The following is a 27,334-nucleotide window of genomic DNA, read 5'->3' as shown; positions in this document are numbered from 1 at the left end:
GCTTTTTTGGTCCAAACTACCATGATGCCTCAGATGCAGCAGACGACCCTATCCTGTCACCTGGGCTGAAAGTGAGATTCAGCTGCCAGTCCAGTCTGTACAGGTAACTCACATCTTACACCTACTTACACAATTGCACGGGGCGTGGGGGAATACATAAATAAATGGAGAATAAACCCACTCTCCATTTATTTATTTCCTCCCACCTGCACAAAGCTGCTTACCTGGCTTTGGGAAGGTAGTGTGAGGGCTGTGACAGGGTCCTAGAGCCCTCCCACCTCCTTGCTAAAGCTAGGCAAGTGCTTACTAGGCTTTGGGAATGCTGTAGGGAGACTCTAGGACCCTGCCACAGCCCTCATGCTATGGAATGGCATGGGAAAGCTTTGGGAAACTGCCAGAGCCCTTGTGCTGCCTTCACAAAGCCAGGTAGGCAACCCTCCACCTTGTGAGGCGGTGGCAGTTCTCGGGTTCTTGGCTTTATGCAGTTTTGTGTATATGCATGGACCCCACCAGAACAGAAACCCTTGCATAAGATGCAAGTCACCTGTACATGAAATGTGGATGGGGTTCTTTCTTGCCCAAAAAGTCTTCAGCTGGAATCAATCTGTTTAACCCACTTCAAGGAACGTGGTCATTAATGATGCACAGGGAGGAGGATGTTTTGATGTGGTCATCAAAATGAAGAGTTTTCAGTTGTAAAAAGAAGTGGAATCTCTCAGTGGAATAACATCCATCTATCGCTTTTGTGTTTTTACTGAAGGCCTGCCTAGGAGACATGTGAATTTCTTAGAGATGTTCCAGGATAGTGATGATTAGGAGATCTGAGGACAGTGATTCATTGGACTCATTCAGATGCTTTTAGCAAAGAGCTATACATGTTCCCCCTTTTAAAGGAAAGAATGCATTGATGTATGAAAGCATAAGAAGAACCCTATTGGAACAGGCCAGTGGACCATCTTGGTCCAACCAGATGCCCATGGGAAGCTCACAAACAGAATCTGCGCACAACAGCACTCACACTATTTGTGATTCCCTACTGGCCTTGTGTAGATCAATTCACTTCTCGTCTACCAGCCTTTTAGTTCTCCTTTTCCACAACAGCACACTTGTGATTCCCTACTGGCCTTGAATAGACCAATTTACTTCTCCTCTACCAGCCTTTTAGTTCTCTTTTTCCAACTTTTCATTACTCAAGGACAGGGTTTCCCAAACTTGGGTCTCCAGCTGTTGTTTGACTACAACTCCCATCATCCCTGACCACTGGTCCTGCCAGCTAGGGATGGTGGGAGTTGTAGTCCAGCAACAGCTGAAGACCCAAGTTTGGGAAACCCTGCTCTAGGAGGTTGCCAAGTGCTCATGGTGTTGTTTTCTGGGGGGCTGTCCCTTTCTTATGCTTTTTAGTAACATTTTGTGTTTCTGCATGCCTTGCGGTTCCATACTCACTGCAAGCAGGCAGGTGCCTCCCTCTTGCTTCGCTGTGGCCCCATTTTAACACCAATCTTCTCAGCACTCTGCACTTAAGCTCACTACTAGAGGAAATAGTGTCATGCACAACTTACCTTTTCACACATGGGAGCTGGTGAGGTTTCTTCTGACTAACAGGTTGCAGTACAATTATTCATGTCCTACAATATTGTTAACCCAAGTGCAAACACCCTCTTGGCTTTGAATCATTGGGGGCTGCTGCTGCTGTACAAACCAATGCAGCAAGCAGAATGGAGCCTTCAAGCAATGTGTAAAACAGGAGGGATGTTAAGTATTAGGGGTGTTGCAGATGCGTCCCTATTTTTATCTGTGAGATGTTGGAAGCTGTACAAGCGAACCCAAGGGATTCCAAAGCCATTCAAATAAAATCCTTTACAACCTCTCCAGAGAAAACTGTTTTGACTTGCCTCTGGAAGGTGATGCCAATTTTCCAGGCCATTTCATGCATCTGAGGAAATGGCGCCCGGACGGGGAGAATGCTTTTATGACGATCCATTCATTAAGACACACTATTCCAAGAGGTCCTCCTGACAAAGCCCCCACAGAAATGGACATGGGCTGTGAAAGACCCTGATGAAACAGCCAGGAGGAGACAGCTTTGCCCCCTCAAAAAGGAGCAGAAATTTCCAACTGGACAGCAAAATCTGTGCCATTATGGCACAGCAGGAAGGGTGATAAGAAAGATGGATTTGCCCATTTGCTGCCAGTCTTCTTTTTTAAAGAAAAAAAATGCAATACAAATAGCCCTGCTCCGTGACCCTTCCCAATTTCCCTGTGATAGTTCTCAGAACGATAAAGCAGACCCACCAGTATACCTCCCCGGGGGCCATGACTCATATCTTGGACTTCAAATGGCTTGACCTGGTCCTGCTTTATGTATGCTAATGACAAGCCTCTGGGTCCCCTATTCCAGGTCCTCATATTTTATCCTTCCTGTTACACACACACACACACACACACACACACACACACACACACACTTCATGAGCCAGGTTCCTCGCCATAGCTCATTAACCTGCTGAGATGTAATGGCAACAATGCCAGCCCCACGAAAATGCTGAATAGAAAGAGCCATGTGGCCCAACACAATATTTTATTGGCCATTTAACTAGGAGGCTTAAAATCCTCACAGGCTCCTGAGCCAAAGAGCGTAATGGGCCCTAGAAAATGAATGTGTGCGCCTTAATAGTTTGAGGCCCGAATGAGGAGGGGAAAGGAGGGGCGGAGAGTGGAAGGGTGGCTGAACAGAAAAGGCCCAGAATAAAAATACCATAGAACTGTAGAGTTGGCAAGGGATTCCCAAAGGTCATCTAGTCCAACCTCGCTACAATGCAAGGAATCACAGCTAAAAAATCCCTGATAGCTGCTGTATGTTTTCATCTGATTTTAGTTTACTGCTGATTTTCTCTTTTGGATGTTTTAAAGGGTTGGGTGTTTGTTTGTTTGTTTATTGTTTTTTACTGATTATTTTATTGCCTCACCCTCTTTGTAAACCACTTTTAGTTTTGGGTTTTGGTTTTTTGGTTTTGACAATCAAGCCATGTATAAATTTCATGAAATAAATACCGTATTTTTCGCTCTATAAGACGCACCATACCACAAGACGCACCTAGTTTTTGGAGGAGGAAAACAAGAAAAAATATATTCTGAATCTCAGAAGACAGAACAGCAAGAGGGATCGCTGCGCAGTGAAAGCAGTGATCTCTCTTGCTGTTCTGGCTTCTGGGATAGCTGCGCAGCCTGCGTTCGCTCCATAAGACAGACACACATTTCCCCTTACTTTTTAGGAGGGAAAAAGTGAGTCTTATAGAGCAAAAAATACGGTAATTACCAAGCAATATTAAGCCATAAATCCAATCCAATGCCCTGTGGGGTCCTCTAGGTTTGGGCTATGGATAAGCTTGCTAGAACCAATAATACCCTAAGCACCTTCTTTGTCATAATGTCTTTATTTGTCCCCTCAAAAACAAAAACAAAAAACAAAAAGCAGAAGCATTTGAGGAGTTAAGTCTACATGTTCCCAGATGATGTGTGATATTTCTGAATGTGTTGTCTCCCAATAATCCTGGATCAGGACCACCACACATATTCCCCTGTGACCACATCCCTGTCAACAGGTAAGTGCCCATCCATATGGGGTTAACTACACAGGTGTGCTATGCCACCTACGGATTATCTTGATAGAATTTCCCCAAATATATGCTAACATGCCAGATTTCCAAAACACCTTATCACCAGCGTCGCTGCAAATTTGCATGCCACAATTATATTTCTGCTTTGAGCTTTTTCCCTCGGCTGTCTCAGACTCTTCCAGCCAACTGAAAACAGTGACTTTAACCCAACAATATACTCTGTAAGAACAGCACAGAAAAGGAATAGAAAGAGGCAAAGTGACTGTGCATAAGAATGAACGTGATTTCTAACCTGGCTTCTGGCACAGGAGGAAAGGGGAGTATTTTGGTATTTCTTGTTATAATCAGTTTCTGTTTTGTGACCTTATACAATATGTACCGTATTTTTTGCACCATAACACTCACTTTTTTCCTCCTAGAAAGTAAGGGGAAATGTCTGTGCATGTTATGGAGCGAATGCCTGCGGGTGGTGGTGGGGATCTGCTGCAGTCGTGAGCAGAGGATCCATGGTTCCCCTTCCTTCCCTCCTCCGTGGTTACAAAGCATGGATCCACATGGATCCTCAGGATTTTTGCATTGGGCTACTCCAAACTCACTGTCAGATCACATGTCTGTGCGTGTTATGGAGCGAATGCCTACGGATGGCGGGGGGGGGGGATCTGCTGCAGTCTTGGGCAGAGGGTCCATGGTTCCCCTTCCTTCCCTCCTCCGTGGCTCGCTTTGAAACAGCAAAGCGGGAGAAGAGCTGCTGAGTGGGGAGGAGAGAGGGACAGAAAGCCTGCTTGCTTTAAAGGAGCAAAGCAGGAGAGGAGAGGAGCTGCTTACACGAGTGTAAGAGGCTCCTGTCCAGTTGGCTCCTTTAAAGCAAGCAGGCTCTCTGTCCCTCTCTCCTCCCCACTCAGCTGGCTAAATAGCAGCAAAGTTTTTCAGCGAGCCAGGGAGGAGGGAGAGAAGCAGAGCCTGCTTTCTTTAAAGAAGCAAAGTGGGAGAGGTGAGGAGCCTTCTCCTCTTATACCCCTCTTTTGCATTATTAGCAGCATTCTTCTCCACACACCCCATGCGTGCTCTTTGTCCCTTGAGTGCTTTTCCTTCCCTCCCCACTTAAAACGTGGTTACAAAGCACGGATCCACATGGATCCTCAGGATTTTTGCACTGGGTCACTCCAAACTCACCATCACATAGATCACATAGCATGTCCATGGCTACAGCTTGCACCAAAAAAATCACGCACCCACTGTTGCCTGGGGCCACAGTGGTGCAAAAACGTGGTTACAAAGCATGGATCCACATGGATCCTCAGGATTTTTGCATTGGGCTACCCCAAACTCACCGTCAGATCACATGTCTGTGGCCACAGCATGAACCACAAAAATCATACATCCACTGTTTCGTTTAGAATATTTTTTTTCTTGTTTTCCTCCTCTAAAAACTACGTGCGTGTTATGGTCTGGTGCGTGTTATAGAGCGAAAAATACGGTATATCATTGGAAAAGCAATGAAAATGTAAGAAAGAATAAAGCTTCCCTTTCACAGGGAAGGGCTGTAGCTTGTCTCGGGTTCAATTCCCGGTGGCATTTCCAGTTGGGGTTGGAGAGATTCCTACTTGAAATCCTGGAGAGCTGCTGCCAGTCAGTGCAGGCAGTTACTAAGGTAGATGGACCAGGGGCCTGATTCACTATACAGTGGTAACATTGGGTTAAGTACTTAATTCATTCCGGAGGTCCGTTCTTAACCTGAAACTGTTCTTAATGTGAAGCACCACTTTAGCTAATGGGGCCTCTTGCTGCCGCCGCACCGCCGGAGCACGATTTGTGTTCTCATTCTGAAGCAAAGTTCTTAACCTGAAACACTATTTCTGGGTTAGCGGAGTCTGTAACCTGAAGCGTATGTAACCTGAAGCGTATGTAACCTGAGGTATCACTGTAAGGCAGCTTCCTATGTTCCTATGTACCAGTAATGGGCTGTTAGCAGTTGTCTCTATTTTCATCCGTGAAGAATACCAAATGCTTAAAGGGAACCTTTCTTTACCTGCCTCCCTACATGATACCTGAGCCCACCATGCCTGCCAAATCCATCCCAAGAACAAAGAGAAAACTTTCTCTTGCAGGCACTATCTCCTGACCTAAGTCTTGCCAGGCTCTGCTCCCTTTCCAGGGTAACTATTGTTTTTGAAAAGCCCTGGGAAGAAAGAGAAAGAGAAAGGAGAGAATCAGACACACAAAGACAAGAAAATGAGATCAAATCATCATGCTTGCTGGTCATGCACTAGCAAGAATGAAAATAGTTTGGAAGTTAAAATACAATGAAGCCAAACTTCTCAGCTTGAATATAATCTTTTTTTTAAAAAAAAGAAAGAAACCTTGAAAGAACAAAGGTGGTGTTGGAATAGAGAATATTCCTCTGCAAAGCAAATTTGAAAAGGAATGGGAAACGTCAGAAAACTCAACAATTGCATGCTAAGAAATCTCATTGTTAGGAGGTCAGGGAAGAATTGTGGCAATCTCTGAACACGCACGGCAGAGACTCCCACTTCTGAATCTTTGCTCCACTTTGAAACACAGATGAATGGCAGAGAAGGAGCTTTATTATCCAGACAGCCAATATTACCAAGACATTTGCTATCTCCAGGTAGTGCTGAGAATGACCCCTCTCTGAAGTCACTGCCAGACAGACAGCATCTTCACCCGTATCAATCTTATGGGGCCCTAGAATTGGCCAGTAAAATCATTCAGCTTCCTTGGGTTCTATGATTTCTAATGGGCCATTCATTGCCCCTCAGACTAACCTAATGCATATTATGAGAATGGGAAAATGGAGAACCATGTACACCACCTCGAGCTCCTTGGAAAAAGAGGTGGGAAATAAATGCAATAAATAAATAAATTGTGGTTTCTTGTCTCCAGATGCATCTATCTGAATCTCGTGGACCTCTTCCTCTTCAGGAATAATGACAGTGAGACACCATTTCACCTTAGTTGGTCTCTAAGGTGCTACTGGGAGGAATTTCTTTGTTTGTTTGTTTCGATCATTTCACCTGTTTGGATTGAACAATGGAGGAAATAATTAAAATAAATCCACAGGTTCCTGAGATCCAGGTGGCACTGTCCATGGCTGCTTTTTAATGTGGTTAAGTGCCCTCTCAAACCACTTCCCAGAAGTGTCATATTTCCCCAGCATTAAAGATAAATTTCTCATGAAAAGGTCACCCCCAGAGTTCGGCAAAAGTCCTTAATCAAGCCTTCTACCACCCGTTAAGTTATGCAGCAATTACGCAGCTGGGCAGTGAGATCCTTTCTCTCCCCTTCTGAGTTCGTTTTTGGGAAATGGCTGTAGAGTGAACACATTCTCGACTGGCTTTTTTTTTTAATGAGTTTTCCAGCACAGAGTAGCAGTTATGGGAACCAGCTGGCTGAGGAGAGCTCTTTCCAAAACCTGGGTCATTCTATTCTCTCGCAGGCAGCTCAGGTCATCGGTAACCAGGGACGGGAGACCTGCTAAAAGCTTTTCATAATGCTAATATCTCAAAATGGCCACCTTAGCAAACCCAAGACCCAAAGGGACAGCATCAAGAATGGCAGAGTCCATGTGAATTGTTAGGATAAACTTCCTAAATCAGAGGTAGCTAACCTGCAGCCCTTCAGATGTTATTGGATTTTGACTTTTTTGTAAGTTAGGTAAAGGGACCCCTGACCATTAGGTCCAGTCACGGACGACTCTGGGGTTGCGGCGCTCGTCTCACTTTATTGGCCAAGGGAGCTTCTGGGTCATGTGGCCAGCATGACTAAGCTGCTTCTGGCAAACCAGAACAGCGCATGGAAATGCCATTTACCTTCCTGCTGGAGCAGTACCTATTTATCTACTTGCACTGGCGTGCTTTCGAACTGCGGGGATTTGAACCGCCGACCTTCTGATCGGCAAGCCCTAGGCTCTGTGGTTTAGACCACAGCGCCACCCGCATCCCTTTTTGTAAGTTGCTTTGGGTCAATTTTTGTAGGGGGAACAGGAACTAATAAGTGCAAATAAATAAACTTCCATTATTCCAGAGCATTGGCTGTGTTGACTGCAGATGATGGGAGCTGAAATACAACATCTGAAAGCACATAGGCTGCATTTACACAGCAGGCTCCCCCCCCCCATTTCTATCACATTTCTCTTGCTGTTAATTTATGCATTTGAGCTTTCATGAGACATAAAATCCTACTTCCAGAAAACTAATGGAATATAGTGCATATTTAACACTCATTTCCGTGTTGTCTCATTCCAGAAAAAAATATGTTTGCAGCCTCCTTAACCAAGAAAATTGAAAGAGTAAAATGATGGAAATGGAGGTGATATATGAGCATGCAGTCCTTTCCTGCTGTTTTCATGGGGGAATCACGGAAGAACAGAAACAGGCATGTGTGGAATGAATGGAGGAGTAGCAATGTTGTTCAATGACATTCATTATTGTGTCACACCATCCTCTCTGGTGCAAATGAAATTTAGCATGATATTGGTGAAAAAGCCACAAATCCATAACTCAACAGGTTCTGTGGTGTGGAGGGAACATTAGGAAACAAGACCGGAAGCACTAACATTAAAGTTAGGGGAAATAACACAATATTTGCCAATTCTGAATGCACCCATGAAAAAGATGGCGGGTGAACTAGTCCACAGACTTAGATGCACCTAAATGGGATTGGACAAATCCATGGCTATTAGTCATTGTTGCCAAATAGAAACTCAGTCTTTACCTTCTACCTCTGAATACAGTTGCCAGGAATGACAATTGAGAAGAGGACTGTTGCACTCATGTCCTCCTTGATAGGTGAACTTGATAGAAGTTTATAAAATGATGTGTGGCATGGAGAAAGTAGATAGACAATATATATATATATTGTATAGCTCAACTTTGCACTGCATAAAGAAGGACTCCTTTTTATCCATCCTGAATCTTTCAACATTCAGTTTCCTTGGGTGTCCACGAATTCTAATGCTATGAGAGAGGGAGAATATATATATATATATTCTCCCTCTCTCATAGCATTAGAATATATGTTATTCTATATGTTATTCTATATATGTTATTCTATATATTCTCCCTCTCTCATAGCATTAGAATTCGTGGACACCCAAGGAAACTGAATGTTGAAAGATTCAGGATGGATAAAAAGGAGTCCTTCTTTATGCAGTGCAAAGTTGAGCTATACAGTGGTACCTCGGGTTACGAACTTAATTCGTTCCAGAGCTCCGTTCTTAACCTGAAACTGTTCTTAACCTGAGGCGTGCTTTTGCTAATGGGGCCTCCCGCTGCAGCTGTGCCACCGGCATGCGATTTCCATTCTCATCCTGGGGCAAAGTTCTCAACCCGAAGTACTACTTCCAGGTTAGCGGATTTTGTAACCCGAAGTGTTTGTAACCCGAGGTACCACTGTAGAACTCCTTCCCACAGGAGGCAGTGATGATCAGCAACTTGGATGGCTTCAAAAGAGGATTGGACAAATATATGGGGGAACAAGAAGAAGAGTTTGGATTTGATATCCCGCTTTATCACTACCCGAAGGAGTCTCAAAGCGGCTAACATTCTCCTTTCCCTTCCTCCCCTACAACAAACACTCTGTGAGGTGAGTGGGGCTGAGAGACTTCAAAGAAGTGTGTTAGTATTGGGTTCTAACAATTCTGCTTCCAACTTTGATTTTTCCACCTGGAAGCCATTTTTTTTATCTAAATTATATACCTCTCTTATTTGGTAATAATGAAGCCAATCTCGCACTCTAACTTTTAATTTCTCAAAACTCTGCAATTTCAATTTGTCTCCTTCTTGCTCTAGAATCTCCCAATATTTTGGCCACTTGGCCTCCATACTGAGCCTTTTTTGAGCTTTTGCCTCCATTGGTGACAACCACCTTGGGGTTTTATTTTCGAGTAAGTCTTTGTATCGTGTCCAAACATTAAACAATGCTTTCCTGACAATATGGTTTTTAAATGCCTTATGTGCTTTAACCTTGTCGTACCATAAATATGCATGCCACCCAAAAACATTGTTAAAACCTTCTAAATCCAAAATGTCTGTGTTCTCAAGAAGCAGCCAGTCCTTCAACCAGCAGAAAGCTGCTGATTCATAGTAAAGTTTAAGGTCTGGCAGGGCAAATCCCCCTCTTTCTTTTGCATCAGTTAGTATTTTAAATTTTATTCTGGGTTTCTTGCCCTGCCAGACAAATTTAGAAATGTCTCTCTGCCACTTCTTGAAACAGTCCATTTTATCCAAAATTTGTAGCGATTGAAACAAAAACAACATTCTTGGCAATACATTCATCTTAATAACAGCAATTCAGCCCAACAAGGAAAGCTTCAAATTTGACCATATTTCTAAGTCCTTCTTAATATCCGACCAACATTTTTCATAATTGTCCTTAAATAAGTTCCCATTTTTAGCTGGTGTCAGGAAACTGACATCAGAGCAACAGGCGAAGGAGAGGCTCTCTGATTCTGCAGGGGAAGGAACAAGCACTAGGGGGAGATGCAGCTTGATGGAGGGGGAAGGAAATCAGCGTAACACCAAGGAGCCAGGAGAGCAAATGGGAGAAGAGGTGGAAGGGCTCCGGGATTCTTCCTTGGAAGTCAGTGAGGAGAGCCCTGGTCCTCCACTACCCACGCCCTCCTTGCGCAGGAGACTCCTGCGCAATGAGAGGCGGAGACGATTGGGAGTCAAACAACTCTTATGCTGGCAACGGTTTAAGAAACGCCCACAGACAGACTCTGCGAGCGACTGAGGCAGCCACGCTGAGATGGGCTGTGCAGTCAGGACAGTTTAACCCAGGCAGCCAAGCTCCAAAGGGGGATAGTTTACGCACGAGTAACTCCCAACCACTACAGCTGGGAACCATTTTTATACTTTCAAGAATGTATAACTTGCTGTTAAAATGGAATACTCAGGATGAAACGGTAAAATCTGCTATGATTAAATGGGCACAGGATGTTGGACATAACATTATGTTTGCTGACTGGGAACAGTTGCGGACCACTGGTATGAAATTTACGGCATGTAATGCCTTAAGAGAGAATATTATGAAAATGATATACAGGTGGTACATGACCCCAGTCAAGCTTGCAAAAATTTATCATTTGCCCGATAATAAATGCTGGAAATGTAAAGAAACAGAAGGTACATTCTTTCACCTTTGGTGGACGTGCCCAAGGATTAAGGCGTTCTGGGAGATGATATATAATGAAATGAAAAAGGTATTCAAATATACCTTCCTGAAGAAACCAGAGGCCTTTCTCCTGGGCATGGTCGGCCAATTGGTGCCAAAGATGGATAGAACTTTCTTTATGTATGCAACAGCAGCAGCAAGACTACTCATCGCGAAGTATTGGAAGACCCAGGAGCTACCCACACTGGAAGAATGGCAGATGAAAGTGATGGACTACATGGAATTGGCAGAAATGACTGGCAGAATTCGTGACCAGGGAGAAGAGTCGGTGGAGGAAGACTGGAAGAAATTTAAAGACTATTTGCAGAAGCACTGTAAAATTAAGGAATGTTAAAATGACTTTTGATTGAAAAGAAGTGGTATTGGTAAAAAGATTTTTAAGAAAATGTAAATGGGGATTGATAAAGGATAAATGGTAGAGGGTAAGGATTTGCTGAATTTAATACATGAACTGGAATACAAAATGGGAGGTGTGAGGAGGTCAAGAAACTAGCGAATGAACTATAAGAGATGAAAATATTAATTTACTCTCTGTTTTGTTTTTTGGTTTTTCTCTTTTTTCTTTTTTTTCTTCTTTCTTTTCTTTTTCTAATGGTTTGTTACTGTGTATTTTTTATATGTTTTGTTTTTGTATGCTTTTATTCTTGAAGTTTTCCTTATGTTTAAATCTTGAAATTTTTTATTGTCTGCGAAACTTTAATAAACATTATTTTTTTAAAAAAGAGAGAGAGAGAGAGAGAGAGACTTCAAAGAAAGTCACCCAGCAGCTGCATGTGGAGGAGCGGAGATGTGAACCCGGTCCACCAGATTACGAGACAACCACTCTTAACCACTACACCACACTGGGAGGAGGCTATCATTGGCTACTAGCCACAATAGCTATGCTCTGCCCTCTTGGTTGGAGTCAGCCATGCTTCTGAATACCAGTGGCTGGAAGTCACAGGAGGGGAAAGAGTGCTTTTGTGCTCAGCTCCTGTTTGTGGGTTTTCTACAACATCTGGTTGTCCACTGTGACAATAGGATGCTGGACGAGACAGACCTTTGGTCTCATCCAGCTGAGCTCTTAGCAGTGACAGAGAACAGATGCCTTCACTTGTGGCCTTTCTGTGGGTATCAGTCTAGTTCTTGAAGAAGATAGGAAGCCATGGTATAGGAAGTTTTGGTCTTATCTAGCAGGGGTTTTTAATGTTCTCTTGGATGGATGTGAAACCTGTAGCTCTCCATGTATTTGAACTGAGACCTATAATGGTTGTCAATTTCCTACCGGACCAAGTTCAATGTGTTACTATTAGTATATAAAGCCCTTAATAATCTAGGACCAGTTTACATGCTAGATAGCCTTATATGCTCACAGGTTTCGATCAGTGGAACTGGCACTATTACAAGTGCCACATATTACCTGTTCTGCATCTGTAAGAAATTGATCTTTCAGTGGGGCAGCATCTACACTCTGGAACTCCCTGCCCATTGACATCAAGCGCCATCACTGTACACTTTCTGGTGCCTACTAAAAACATTTATATTTAGACAAGTCTACCCAGACAGATATAATATGGATGGATGTTTCAAACTGTTTTTTTTTTAGTTTCTTGCTGATTTTGTCTGCTGAAGAGTTGCTTTTGCAGTTTTTGCTGAAGATTTCATTCTTTCATTCTCTTTGTAAAGTGCTCGAAATGTGGGGTTTGTTTGGTGTGTTGCTTTTTTAACAAAAAGTGGTGCATAAATTTTGTGAAATAAATGAAAGTTAAGCAACTCCCATCCCCTACTGGCCAGAGTCCAGCAACATCTTTACAGCCACCAGCTCCACTTTCCTTTTCCAGAACTTTGGCCTAAGGATCCTTAAACAACCAACCGTGGCACTAAAGAATCTTGTTTCCTGCTGCTCTGACACACACACACACCCATTTCCCCTGACAGCATCTGAAGAGGATGCTCTTTAATCCCAGTTGGCTGCGCATATGTCACGAGCCATCATCCTAATGGATGAAACGTTTGTACAAATTGCACCCGGAGCTGTGCTCGTGTGGTTTAAATACTGTCATCTTCCTCCGGTATCAATCACTTTGCTTTGTTAATCATTCCTCCCTGTCGGAGGGATGAGACGCAAAATGGGCTCTGGATGGGCAAACAGCATGTCTGTTCTGCATCGTGCGAGGCATTAACCTCGCGCAATGCTCCGCACCACATTCCAGGTAATTGAAATAGCTCTGCATAAGCAGAATTCCCTCGAAAATCAATTATTTACTTATGGCGAACAGGCAAGTCCGGGGGCTTATTTATGATCTAGCCACCCATGCCGCCTTCTCAATCTTGTTTATTTCCAAATAAATAAAAAGCTGTCTGATTAGAGATAAAGGTCTCGGGGCATCTTCTTCCTCCCACCCCTCTCTCAAAGTGTATGATTGATATGAAGAAAATCTTTATGCCCATAATCCTTCCATCCAGCTCTTTAACTGAGTTGTTGTCTGCAATCTGCTGCACAACAGGAGATGCTGATTGGGTGTCTCAAAGATCCTTGGAGAATTTAGGCTCCTCATCAGGACCGGATTAACCATGATGCTCGGTGCTCCGGTCCCAGGATTGCCCCCCGTGCTAACCTCTGAACTGTGGGGCTAGATCAAGCCTTAAAAGCAATTCTGTTTGGTCTCCTGGTGCTCCGAGCAAATATTAATTAACAGAGGGCAAAACCTTGGCCTGCAGTTTCTCTCACCAGGAAAAAAAAGACACTGTCGAGATTTGTAAAAGACAAAGCTCCTGTATTTTCAAGTTCTATCACATTTCAGAATTCTATATGTAACATAGATATAACATGCATACTCTCCAACATTTCCCTGATGAAAATAGGGATGTCTTGTTCTATTATTATTATTATTATTATTATTATTATTATTATTATTATTATTATTATACCTCATCCATCTGACAGGCTTGCCTCAGCCACTCTGGGCAGCTTCCAACATATATAAAAACATAATAAAATATTAAACATTAAAAAAAACTTCCCTATACAGGGCTGCCTTCAGATGTCGTCTAAAGCTTGTATAGTTACTTATCTTCTTGGCTCAGTGGTTGCATAACTCCATACCCTCCAACATTTCTCCAATGAAAACAGGGACATCCTAAGAAAAAGCAGGACATTCTAGGATCAAATCAGAAACTGGGATGGCTTCAGTAAATCCCCCTGGAAAATAGGGTCACTTGGAGGGTCTGAACACATTAGTGTCTCAGGCTTTAGTGAGGCTTTATTTATTTTACTGTATGCTGCCTAAAATGTATGCACCTCCTCGTAGAGGAGGTTTAAAAGAAAAATAAAACAATAGCATTATTAGTAAACACATCAATTTAAAACATTTAAAAATATAAAATCAGTGATAAATTAAAAACACATGGTGGCATTCTACACATCTGGGTAGGCTTGTCGAAACAATAATGTGTTCAGCAGGTGCCACAAAGAATCATAAAATTTTAGAGTTGATGGTGCCTGCCTGTGACAGTGACAGTTCTGCAGATTGAAGCAGTCAAGTGCTAAGGCAATCTCACAAATAAACTGGTTCTAAGTTGTTAAGGGCTTTATTAAAAGGAAGAAAGAAAAGGAAGGTAAAGGACCACTAGATTGTTATGTCCAGTCAAAGGCAACTATGGGGTTGCAGCGCTCATCTCGCTTTCAGGCCGAGGAAGCCAGCATTTGTTCACAGACAGCTTTCCAGGTCCTGTGGCCAGCATGACTAAACTGCTTCTGGCACAACACAACATCGTGACGGAAGCCAGAGTGCACGGAAATGCCGTTTACCTTCCCACCACAGCGGTACCTATTTATCTACTTGCACTGACGTGCTTTCAAACGGCAGTGTAGGCAGGAGCTGGGACAGGGCAATGGGAGCTCACCCTGTCGCGGGGATTTGAACCGCCAACCTTCTGATCAGCAAGCCCTAGGCTCAGTGGTTTAGACCACAACGCCACCCATTTAGGCAATGTTATGGTTGAGTAATAGGGTGTTGATGCTTTCTGTTTCAAAAATAGGGACATGGGGATGGGGAAGGGGGTGGTTCAAGTTCCGTGACAGCATCCCACCAACGCTTCTGTGGGTGACTGGTGTTTTCCATGCATGGCGAATGTGAAGCCATAACTGATGATTGCATCAGAACTGCGAGGGATACTTGCTAGCGGCTGCCCTTGGTGCTGTGTGTCTTCCTTTTTTAAATCCTGATTTTGACACTGCTGAAAGGGGAGGATAGGACCCCCCCCCCAACTGCTTATACCAGCAAAAGTTGTGGCATCTTATCTAGATGGCTTTGCCATCACAGAATTACAAATTTTGGCTTCCAAATATGAGGTGGCGTAGCTTTGAATCTGCGGTCTGCCTGATTTCAACTTCCGCATGCTGAGAATCTTCCACCTCCCTTCTGGTTATTTCAGATGACTCGCATGAGCTCCTTCTCTCAATATCAATTTGTTTTCGAGAGAGAGATAAAGCCATTTGCATTTTCAAGTTGATCAGGGGTTTTTTTTTGTTTTGGGGCATTTTCCGAGCTAGGGACTTCACTCCTAAATAGAGAAAGCAAAGAGAACAGCAGTAAAATGTGTTTGGACAAGTTTCCAAGGAGGTCTGATTGCCTCAATTGTTTGAAAGAGCCAGAAGGGAGTAGGAAACCGAACTTGGTTATGCCTGTAAAGTCTGAAGACCAGGATACAATTGTGAGAGTAAGGAATGAGGAATCGAGATCGAGAAAGACTTTTCCCAAGTCCCATTTTTGCAGTGCACCAACCCAGTCCAATGGTCCTAAAGGAAACTGTGAATTCTCCATTTTTACAATGCATTTTCAGTAAAAAGCATGCAGTACAATCTCATCTTATGTGATAATTATGTTCCAGGCCCCAGTCAAGCTGGCAAAAATTTATCATTTGCCCGATAACAAATGCTGGAAATGTAAAGAGACTGAAGGCACTTTCTACCACCTTTGGTGGACATGCCCGAAGATTAAGGCTTTCTGGGAAATGATCTATAATGAAATGAAAAAGGTACTTAAATGTACTTTTCCTAAAAAAACCAGAGGCCTTTCTCCTGGGCATTGTCGGCCAATTGGTGTCAAAGAGGGATAGAACTTTTTTTATGTATGCTACAACAGCAGCAAGAATACTTATCGCGAAGTATTGGAAGACACAAGATCTACCCACTCTGGAAGAATGGCAGATGAAAGTGATGGACTATATGACATTGGCCGAGATGACAGGCAGAATCCATGACCAACGAATAGAGACGGTGGAAGAAGAATGGAGAAAATTTAAAAGTTATCTTAAGGACTATTATAAACTTAATGAATGTTAAAGTGTTGTGGTTCTCAGAAACAAAGGGATACAGTGATACAAGGTCAGAATATGGAGAGGACTAAGATGACAGAGGCTGGAAAGTAACAATTGGGAGTTGCTATAAAATTATGGACATTGGGATGCAGAAAGGGGGGGTATGGGGAAGTCCGAGAAAAGAGGTTTATGAAAATAGGTGATGAAATTATACATGTATGTTTGTCCTTTTAAGTGTTTGTTTGTTTTCTAAAATTTTGTAAAACCAATAAAAATTTTATAAAAAAAAAAAAAGATAATTATGTTCCAGGGTGGCATATACAGTGGTACCTCAGGTTAAGTACTTATTTCATTCTGGATGTCTGTGTTCTTAACCTGAGGTACCACTTTAGCTAATGGGACCTCCTGCTGTCGCTGTGCCACTGAAGCACGATTTCTGTTCTCATCCTGAAGCAAAGTTCTTAACCCAAGGTACTATTTCTGGGTTAGCGGAGTCTGTAACCTGAAGCGCCTGTAACCTGAAGTGTCTGTAACCCGAGGTACCACTGTATATGCAAAAACACATATGTAGCCCCTTGAAACCACCACCGTGCTTTGGTGCCATCACTGGAAGTGGTCAAAGGGTAGAACTGCAACCACCACAGATCAGGTATTTCAAGACAGAGCAAGCAGGTTTCACCTCTTTCACTAAAGCAGGAATGGGGAACCTCGGGCTCAGGGGTTAAATTTGCCCCTCCCCAAAAAACCAGGCCTCTTTGTCTGGCTCACAGGACTCTCAACAGGTCTCACACCTTTTATGGGCCTTACTCTGAAACTTCTGCAAGTGCTTTCACCTGGCTGGGCTATGTGCTTGAACTGTGATAATTCCATTTGCTTGCCTGGATAGAGCACGGAAAGATGTGGGGTAAGTTTGGAAACCCCTGGCTTTTGTGTGGTTGGAATTCAGAAGGAACTATCACAGCCACTTTTCTATCAGGTTCAAGGAGGCCCAGGAACTCTACAGGCAATGAATATGTGCATTTCATAATTTTAAAAAAACACAGATTAGCATCATCAGCAAATGAGCAATTACTGCAATTAAAACACCCCAGGGTGACCCAACCCAAACATTCCTTGGTTACCAAGCAACAGCTAATTTCTGAAATAAAGGAATCAATAATGTTGGCTAACTGCTGCCATTTAGATGGCAGCTTCTTTTGGGTCTCTCAGTTTATCTGTGTTTGTGTTCCTTTCTGCACTGTCTCCTCTATCTGCTATGAATGGGGTGGAGCAGCTAATTGCATCCAGTCTGGGTCATGTTGGCACTTAGTCATAGGTCCCTTCAACCTTTGGAATTCAGTTGCCTCCTGTTCTGCCTCATTCTGTCACTCTGTACACATCTTGGATGCACATTTTGTTAGACGTTTGGGTGCAATTCAGCTTGCAGAAGGGGGTTTGCATGGGGTCAAAAAGGATGGTGCAAGGGACATCCAGGCTATCCCTGTACCTTTAACCTCTGTGCTGACCTCCCTATCCATTTAGGTAAAAAGGTAAAAAAAAGGTAAAGGACCCCTGGACAGTTAAGTCCAATCAAAGGCAACTATGGGGTGTGGCGCTCATCTTGCTTAGGGCCGAGGGAGCCGGCGTTTGTCCGCAGACAGCTTTCCGGGTCATGTGGCCCGCATGACCAAACCACTTCTGGAACACCATGACGGAAACCAGAAGCACCATTTACCTTCCTGCCACAGTGGTACCTATTTATCTACTTGTACTGGTGTGCTTTCGAACTGCTAGGTTGGCAGAAGCTGGGACAGAGCAACAGGAGCTCACCCCATCACTCAGATTCAAACAGCTGAACTTCCGATCAGCAAGCCCGAGAGACTCAGTGGTTTAGACCACAGCGCCACCCGCTCCATTTACCTATCTATTTGATATTAGACTGATACATCTTAGGCTGCATCCTATTTGCAACTTCCTCCTCACATTTTCTCAGGATCTTGAATGGTGATGTTATCAAGTGTACTTCCCTTAATAAACCTAAGCATTCATAGTTTACACTAAGTCTCAGTCCAAATGTCTTCCAATTAAAGGTGTGCTCCAAGCAAGGATTCATTGCACTAAAGGTAACTTCTGCTGTTGAATACAAACTCCAAAGGCTAACATTTACACAATATACATGCTTTTCCATGCACCCACCAGTAAAAGACACATTTTGTATGTAAACTGCTTAGATGTTTATACATACATGCTTTATAAATATTCTGTTAAATAAATATTTTTATGTAAAGGGCATGCAAATTTTGGGTGCACTTTTTCCGTAGCAAAAATGCATTGCAAAATCCAGAGGACCGGGGGATGCATTCCGGTTAACAAACAGGTTTGAGTGCATCAGGTCAGAGTCAATCCTCTGTGGGCCAAATGAATCTTTCCCCCATCCCTACTACAGTGGTACCTCAGGTTACATACGCTTCAGGTTACATACGCTTCAGGTTACAGACTCCGCTAACCCAGAAATAGTGTTTCAGGTTGAGAACAGAACTTTGCTTCAGGATGAGAACAGAAATCGTGCTCCAGTGGCGCGGCAGCAGCAGGAGGCCCCATTAGCTAAAGTGGTGCTTCAGGTTAAAAACAGTTTCAGGTTAAGATCGGACCTTTGGAACGAATTAAGTACTTAACCTGAGGTACCACTGTATCTGCTACCTTCCCTTCCATTATTTCCCTGGATGGCTGGTTGTCTGTCTCCCTCCCAGCTTGCCCCCTAGACAATGAAAAGCTCTGCAGAAATGGAGGAGACTTTGCAGTCAGTGTAGGTTGTTCTTCAGTGCAGGATATATAGCCAAAACTGGGTGGTTGTTTGTTGTTGTTGTTGTTCTCATTTTTTGTTGGGACTCAGAATTGCATCATGGAAGGGTGGGCAATATCATACAAGGTGAGCCCTTCTGAGGCCACATTCACCCCAGACACTATGATAACATTTTAAACAGGCATGGCTTCCCTCAAAGAATTATAGGAACTGTAGTTTGTTACACAGAGAGTCATTAGGAGTCTGTCTATTCCTTCACAGAGATTCAATTCCCAGAGTTCCCTATGAAGAGGAACTGACTGTTAAACCACCCAGAATTATTAACTATGTGAGGGGGATAAGGGTCTCCTACCAACTCTCAGCACCCTGAACAAAATACAATTTGCTGAATTCTTTGGAGGAAGCCATAACTGTTTGAAATGGTATCATAGTGCTTTAAATGCATGGGATGATGTGGCCTGAATCCAGATCATTGTGTACTTATTCAGGTGAGTGTGGGTAGAGAAGGGGGATTAGTAATGACCCTCAGGGATGTGTCATGAGCTGGGAGAGCTTTGCTAATGCTAAACTGGGTTCACATCTTCACCCCTGTGGGTAACTTTCAGCACCCTTAACAAACTGCAGCTCCCAGAATTCATTTGGGACTCTTCAAAGTGGCATCATAGGGCTTTAAATGTATGGTGTGAATGTGACCTGATTCAGACTTCATATCTCCAGAAAGCCCATAAACCAGTCAAACATGCATTGACAGCTCTCTAACTGTTGCTCCCCAGAAGCTGCTACTTGTTTTGCTAGTTCTCCTTGGGTTGGTCGCCCACCCCAGTCCTTTAGGTTAAAACGGACTAAGAACCTCAAAGCAATTCAGTGCAATAAGCTTGTCAACAGCTTGGCCTTCAAGCGATTAACGTAATGGGCATTTCACAAAAGACTACAGCCCCACGATTATGGGGAAAATAATGCTAATAATAAAAAGATCCTTCCCTTTCAAAAGGCAGCATCCTCTGAAGGGATAATCTCTCCTTCCCTCTCCTTTGTTGAGCAATTCTGAAACAAAATACCCATAATCCACTGGGCCTTGGCAATGGCTCTATTCAGCCCATGGAATTGTAGGAACAATAGCTCCAGGGAGAAGAAAGGGGATTTTAATTTCAAAGCCCCGCTAAAATAACGATTCCAATTAAGGATGCTTGCTCTTCAGGAAGACAGATCACCTCTCACCCACCCTTTTCTGTTGGAGCATAGTTGTCTATTCTCTTTTGATTCTGCTGACAAATTTGGGTTCATTCAAGGTCGCCGTATTCTTTATCAACTGACAGGTATTCACCGGTTGCTCATGAACTTGGGGTCATTACCTTCGCTCTTCCTCTTCCAAGGTCTGTTCACCCCACTGATAAGAGGGTATCATAAAACCAGCCAAGGAGCAGGGAAGGGCATGCAGATTTGTTGAGGAGGTGGAGCATGGACTCTATTAAGAACGGCTGGATTTGGGGGGCTTTAATTTAGGGGAGGAGGCAACTAAGAGGGATGATGGTAGATGTTTATAAGATTATGTACGGTGTGGAGGGAGAGATATGTCATAAAATCATAGAACTGTAGAGTTGTAAGGGGCCAAACTCCTGCAATGCAGGAATCACAGCTAAAGAAACCCTGACAGATGGCCATCCAATCTCTCTTTAAAAACCTCCAATGAAGGGGAGTCCACCATCTTCTGAGAGAGTCCATTACACTGTTGAATGGCTCTTACTGACAGAAAGGTCTTACTGTGTTTAGTTGGAATCTCCTCTCTTGCATTTGAATCCATTGGGTCAGGTCCTACCCTCTGGAGCAGCTGACAACCAGCTTGTCCCGCCTTCCATGTGAAGGTCCTTCAGATACGTGAATATCATCATCCACCCCACAACAAATCTCCAGCTGTCTCAATCCATTGTGATGTCCACAAATGTCAGGCTTTGGGTAATCAGCTTCCTCCCCCTGTGGCAGTAGATAAGAAGATCAAAGAAAGGAATGTCTTACCAGTTAGAAACTTTAATAATCACAGTGAAAGAACAAAGAACACATCTCCTAGAAATGGTGGTGCTCCCAATTAAGGATCACACCCCCTTCCATCCCTATTAATGTATATCACTCCTACATCTTGTAAGCTGAGTTTGTATCCTCTGCGCTTTCTGTTCTGAGACTTTCTGAGCTCTTTGAGACTTTGGAAAGATCGGAGGAATGCTGTCCAATGACTGTGAATCTGTTAAACCTCTCTCTTCCAATGTTTCTTCACCTAGCTGTTCCCCATCCAGTATTTCCCAGCTCCTGCCTTCTGAACTATGCCCCTCTGCAAACCACTGTTCCAAATCTATACTGTCCTCCTGCTCCTGGGAAGATTCAGGAGCAGAGGGAGGGGGTGGCTTCCACCATTCCTCCTCAGTGCAGCCCTCTTCAGCACGGTCCCTGACAAGAAATGCACAAGTAAAATTCACTGGGTGTCCATGTGTTCTAGCATTAAGAGAGAGGGAGAAAAACTTTTCCAATGAAGATGAATGTTGGAAGATTCAGGACGGTTAAAAGACAATATTTCTTCATGCACCGCATAGTTCAAATATGGAACTTCCTTCTGCAGGAAGCAGCAATGGCCACCAACTTGGATAGCTTTTGAAGAGATTAGACAGATTCATGGAGGCGATTTTTATCGATGGCTACTAGCTGCAGTGAAGGCTATGCACTACCTTCACAGAGAGAGGCAGCAATGCTTCTGAACACCAGTTGCTGGAAGCCACAGGAGGGGAGAGTGCTCTTGTGCTTGGGTTCTGCTTGCAGATTTCCCACAGGCATCTGGTTTTCCACTGTGAGAACAGGATGCTGGATGAGATGGGTCAGTGGCCTGATCCAACAGGGTCTTCTTACCTTAGGGCAGGCATAGGCAAACCCGGCCCTCCAGATGTTTTGGGACTACAACTCCCATCATCCCTAGCTAACAGGACCAGTGGTCAGGGATGATGGGAGTTGTAGTCCCAAAACATCAGGAGGGTCGAGTTTGCCTATGCCTGCCTTAGGGGGATTTTTACCTGGGTCACATTAAACTCTAAGCCAGAGAAGAAGCCAAAGGTTCTAATACCCACCCCATGTTGTGATGAGGATTTGGAGACTCGTGCTTGGAAATTTAGATATTGGAGACATGACTTATAAAAGGCTACCGAGAAGGAAAATGTCTACCAGTTTTCTAACCAGAGTTGCCAAGATACTGCAAAGTCTCCAACCTTATTCAAAGCAGCAGGGAGAGCAGGGGATCTACACCATTTTGCCAGTGTCCTGGAATCGATAATCGGGGCCAGAAATGCCAATTTGCGTTAACACAGATTTGTGCTGGGAAATTAAGAGAGAGCCAGCTCTGCGTGACAAAGAGGCAGGCTTCCTCCAAAGGAACAGCAGCTGCTTTGCTCAGCAAATCTCCCCTGGAGAAACAGAAACTTGGATCCATTCGACTGCACAGACTCCAGTATTGAATTTGTGTTTGTAGATTCAAAGCCAATTAAGGGAGCTTTAATGAAAATGTGACCCTTAACTCCATTTGGCCTCCGCTTAGCCTGAAGAAAGTCGACACTCACAGGCTGCACTCAGTAAGACAAAGTGACCTTCTTCACCTTCCCTTGGCAGCTTGGGGGAATAGGAACTGATTTTGCATAGCTCATATTGGCTGGCAATGCTTCTTGTTGAACTCAGATGGGTACAAGGGGCTCAGAGTTGCTCTACACTTGACCCATAAACTCACATTGCCCTAGAGTCTTCTTGGCTCATCCACAGGCTCCAGCTTGGGAAAGTGACATCATCATTGGGTGCCGTCAAGTTGCAGGCTGACCCAGGAGCAGGAAGTGACATCATTGGGCATCAGCATAGGTGAGGGAAGGGGAAGGGTGAGCCCAATCACCCACTTCAACTGAAAGAACAGCAGGAGGTAGAAACACCTCCCAGCAAGAGCAGAAATGGAAGAGATGAGTCAAGACAGTGGTCTCAGGCAAGAGGAAACCATGGTCAGCAAAAATCACACAAGCCTCCTGTCTTCTATCACCACCTCACTTGTGAGAGTATAGAGAGGGGATCAATGTGAGAAAGGGGTTGGTTAGGTAGATGTGAGACAGGAAGTTGGAGACTCAAGGGGTCAAGTGAGGGTGAGCTTTGGTTGGCTCAGGAAGGTCCTGTGGAGCCTTCAGTGCAGGATTCTTAAGAATTCGATTGTATCCCCCTGGCTGTTTAACATCTGCATGAAACTACTGAGTAGAGTCATCCAGAGTTTTTGAGTATGTTGTCAGCAATATGCTGATGACCCACAGCTCTACTTCTCCTTTACATCTGCAGGTCTGGCAGCGGATGTACTGGACCATTGTCTTCTTTGGTAATGGATGGGATGAGAGCCAGTAAACTGAAGCTCAATCCAGATAAGACTGAGAGACTGTTAGTGGGTGGTTCCCTAGACTAGATAGATGAGAAATTGCCTGCTCTTGATGGAGATATGCTTCCTCTGAAAAAGCAGGTATGCAGCTTGGAGGTATTTCTTGATCCATTGTTGTTGCTTGAGGCCCAGGTAGTCTCGGTGGCATAGAGTGCCTTCCATCAGCTTCTGCTGACGGAACTTCTCTGGGCCACACTAAGCTACTCTGACCATGGTCAGAGTGACTTTATGGATCAGTTCACCATTCCAAAAACCATGCTGGTGCATTGAGATGGGGGTGGGAGATAATGGCCATAAGCACAAAGAGACGTTTTGCCATGAAATAGCCAATGGTGAATTAATATGAACTGGGGGGTGATTTAGAGACACCATCTCCATAGCAAACTCTTACACTTAGTTAACTATTAATACTTCTGAAACCAGGAGAGCTAATTTGAAAACCAAAAATGAAGAAAGAGATTAGGATAAGCATAATCTTATAATATTGGAAACATCCCTAGTCTGCAACAGGAGATGAGTCAATAGCAGTCGATATTTCTCTTTATAAATCAGCATTTTTCAGCTTTGTTCTCCTTGATAATCCACTCCCTCTTTTTTCTTGGCTCAGTAAATGCAAACATAGTCTCAGTGGTGGGTTTTTTTATATATTAAAGAGAAAATCTATATGCAGGTGGAGAGGAGACAGAGTGCTCAGAGCTTACTCAAGTAATAGAGCTATTCCCCAATATTGGCCAGCCCCTGTTTCCAGTTGAATGATAGGATTTGGAAGGAAAGGAAGAAACATCTGACAGATTTTTAACCTATTTTTTCCCCTTGGAACTCTGATTATCTGTCAAAATGGATTTAGTAGGCACCATGTTCTTTCTTTCCATAGACAGAAGGCAGAGGGACAAATATTTACTGGCATGTTTAGAACAGATTTAGACAACTTTTTGACCAGCTGATGAATAACTTCTAAGAAAGAAAGAAAGAAAGAAAGAAAGAAAGAAAGAAAGAAAGAAAGAAAGAAAGAAACCTACTGAAGATCAAGCATGCCTGGAAATAATAGCCTTTGACCTGGAAACACAATACTTTTTAACCCAGTTGTATAAGGACTGTGAGTAGGAGTGGAAGTGGACTCTTCTGCTCCAGAATTCAGGGTGCCAACTGAGACAGAATAATTTACAGAATTGACATAGAACTTTTCTTGCAAGTCCCAGGTCTATTCTAGAAGCATCAGGAAAGGTGACTTCTCCCACAGTATGAAATCATCTCTAATCCTCATTAGGACGTACCTCAGTGTGTTGAAACAACTAACATTGTAAGCAGCCAGTGGAACTATAAATATTTGTCTTTGACAAAATGTAATTAATGTATCTTCTCTTACATATCAAAACCCATCCCACAGTTAGTGGGTGGTACCCTAGACTGGATGGCTGGGAGATTGTCTACTCCTCTGAAGAAGTGGGTACACAGCTTCTGGATCCATTCTGTCACTTGAGGCTCAGGTGGCCCTGGTGGCATGGAGTGCCTTCTCTGAGCCACAATAGGCTACTTTGACAATGTCCAGAGTGACATTATGAATCAGTAAAGTCCAAAAGCCATGCTGGTGTCATGGCTCTGGAGCAGGGATCCTCACAGTATAATCATGCAGACTCAACAGCAGCTCTGAGGAGGAAGAAATGAATCCACTTCCTGGCCCCCCAGCTTATCCCTTGAGCATCAAAGACACTTCTGCCACTGGCTTCCAAGGACTGGGTCACAGACACCTCCGAGAATCAAGAAAGATCTGGGGAGCTTTCCCCAAAGAAGTCCCTGCAATTGCCCTTCTGGCAAGACTAAGTCAATGGCTGCAGAAAAAGGCACTAGCCCTTTAACTGGCCAGATGCAGAAGTTAAGGTATGGGGCTTTCATTTTGACTCTTAAGCCTGGAGCATAAGCTATGTCAGTTGCTCCAATACATTGCTGGGACAGCTGGGACATTCCACCTCTACTGTAGGATTGCTGTCCGTGGTCCTAAACCAGCAGCTCAGTCTTTATCCTTGCCTTAGCTTCTGGTTTATTCCAGAACTCCTGGGCTACTGGTCTCTATCTTGCTAAATTCCCTCCACTGCAGAAATTTGGCCAGCCTCACTTAAGATTGGGAAAAAGAGAAACCCATCCCTTCCTGCTCTGAATTTGTTGAATATTTCACTTTCTAATAGCCAGCAGGGATGGGCAAATCTATTTCCAATCTGTTGTTTTCACAGGGTTTTACCAGTAATTCCGTTTCATCCTTTCTAGCAGCATTAATCTGCAAAATCCCCTCAAAAAGCATGCTTAAATAATGATTTTAATGTGTATTTAAACACATTTCCTCTCAATGCATATTCATGTGTGTTTCAACGGCTGAGAACTGTGTTGAAAACATTCCAAGAATCGGATGGATTGCTAACTTTTGATTTGTACCTCTTGGACTACTGTTCTGATCAAGGGATTCGAAAAACTGATCCCCTCAAGCAAACCCCATAGACACTAGTACTGACAAGTTACTGTGCAAGGAACCCTTTGTCAACATCAAATTTTCATTGCTGTGGTCAGTGACCAGTATTACCGGCCCTTTGTTAAGGGTGCACAAGCAGGTAGAGCTATCTTATGATATAGCCTATGGTGGTAATGACATATCCTCACCTTCCCTTACCTGGTGCCCTCCAGATCTTGTTGGACCACAACTCCCATGAGCCTTAGCCGACATGGAAAATTGCCAGGGATGGTGGGAGTTATATTCCAACAAGATTTGGAGGGCACTGGGTTGGGGAAGACTGTGATATCCCATGCAGTACACTCTGCTTTCCTCTTTGCTGAGCCACGTTTCAGAGTCAAGCCTTGGCTGAAATTAATCTCTTTAGCAATCTGAGCTCCAAGTCATGGGAAAGCAAAGTCAGGTGAAGACACAGAAGCAGAGTTATGGCTCAAAGCAATGAAAAATAATAACTGTAAAGTGTTTGAGCCTAATCTCTTTACAGGAACAATATTTGCATTGCAAATGATAGTCTGCTAAACGAACATCCCAGGTAAAGAACAGGGAAATCTGGTACTTTACATAACACAAATGTTCTTCAGGTGTACACAAGCATTTTGTACGGCTTCCATTTCAATTTCAGATCACATTTCATTTCCCTGCTTTATCGTCTCCCTGCTTGCATGCACACATGGCGAAACAGGCCAGGCCATTACTGAATATTCTCTGGTGTCTGTTTTCAAATAGCAAAAAAGCACTTGCAGAAGTGTAGAAATCGCTGAATATTCTCTGGCGTCAGTTTTCAAGTAGAAAATAGTGCTTGCAGACATGTAGAAAATTGCTTCCCCCTCCCCCTTAAAAAAAGACAACATTTTGACTGCAGGTTTTGGGGCTTTTTTCTTTCAGGCGTTCTGCCAGAATTTCCCCCTGGCTGCTGTTTTTACTCAGATTAGCCACATGGGCAATCAGGCATCGGTTAAGACAGGGATCTGCTGTTGACCAAGCTCATGGTAGTTGGAACCTGACCACACCTGTGGGAGTGGGGCAAAAATTAACCACTTCTGAATTAAAGAGCACATTGTGAATGGGATGGTTGTGATGTGTGCATTCCAATCTCCAAACTGTGAGATAATGCAGGAGGCCACTCGAACCCCTCCCTTGCTCTACAGCAGTCTCCCTTTTTTAAGGGGGTACTCAAGGGTATGCGGTACCTGCACCCCTCTTTTTTTGGTTGAAAAATGTGACACTTACTGTAACAACTTCATGGTGAGTACCGGCACCTACTTTTCTAGAAAAAAGCACTACTGTACAGTATTTTTTCTCTCTTAAACTTCCTTGCTGCAAGGAGCTTACAGTATAAATTTTGACCATGAGGGAGGTAATATAAGATGGAAAGGGAGAAGTAAAAATGGAAAGGGGGGGGAGAGTTTCACCTCTAAAGATGTCAAAAAATGTATTTGAAAAACCAAATTCTGTCTGTGGGTTTGGTATGTATCTAATTCTTCCATTAAATTACACATTTTCTG

The 27,334-nt window shown here is 43.6% G+C and overlaps 1 long non-coding RNA gene across 1 annotated transcript in view; it reads right to left on the bottom strand.

Moving 5' to 3' along the window:
• LOC308592502 overlaps positions 1 to 27,088 on the bottom strand; it is a 643,114-nt gene extending 616,026 nt beyond the window's left edge. Inside the window, exon 1 of the long non-coding RNA XR_014010531.1 lies at positions 27,060 to 27,088. This is a non-coding gene — a long non-coding RNA (uncharacterized lncRNA). The remainder of the gene's footprint in view (positions 1 to 27,059) is intronic.
• Positions 27,089 to 27,334: the final 246 nt, after the last annotated feature.

Source organism: Podarcis bocagei (genome assembly GCF_964188305.1).
Source record: "Podarcis bocagei genome assembly, chromosome: 7".
Classification (NCBI taxonomy): Eukaryota; Metazoa; Chordata; class Lepidosauria; order Squamata; family Lacertidae; genus Podarcis; species Podarcis bocagei.
The sequence above is the reverse complement of the archived record's forward strand: the minus strand, read 5'-3'. Positions and strand labels throughout refer to the sequence as shown.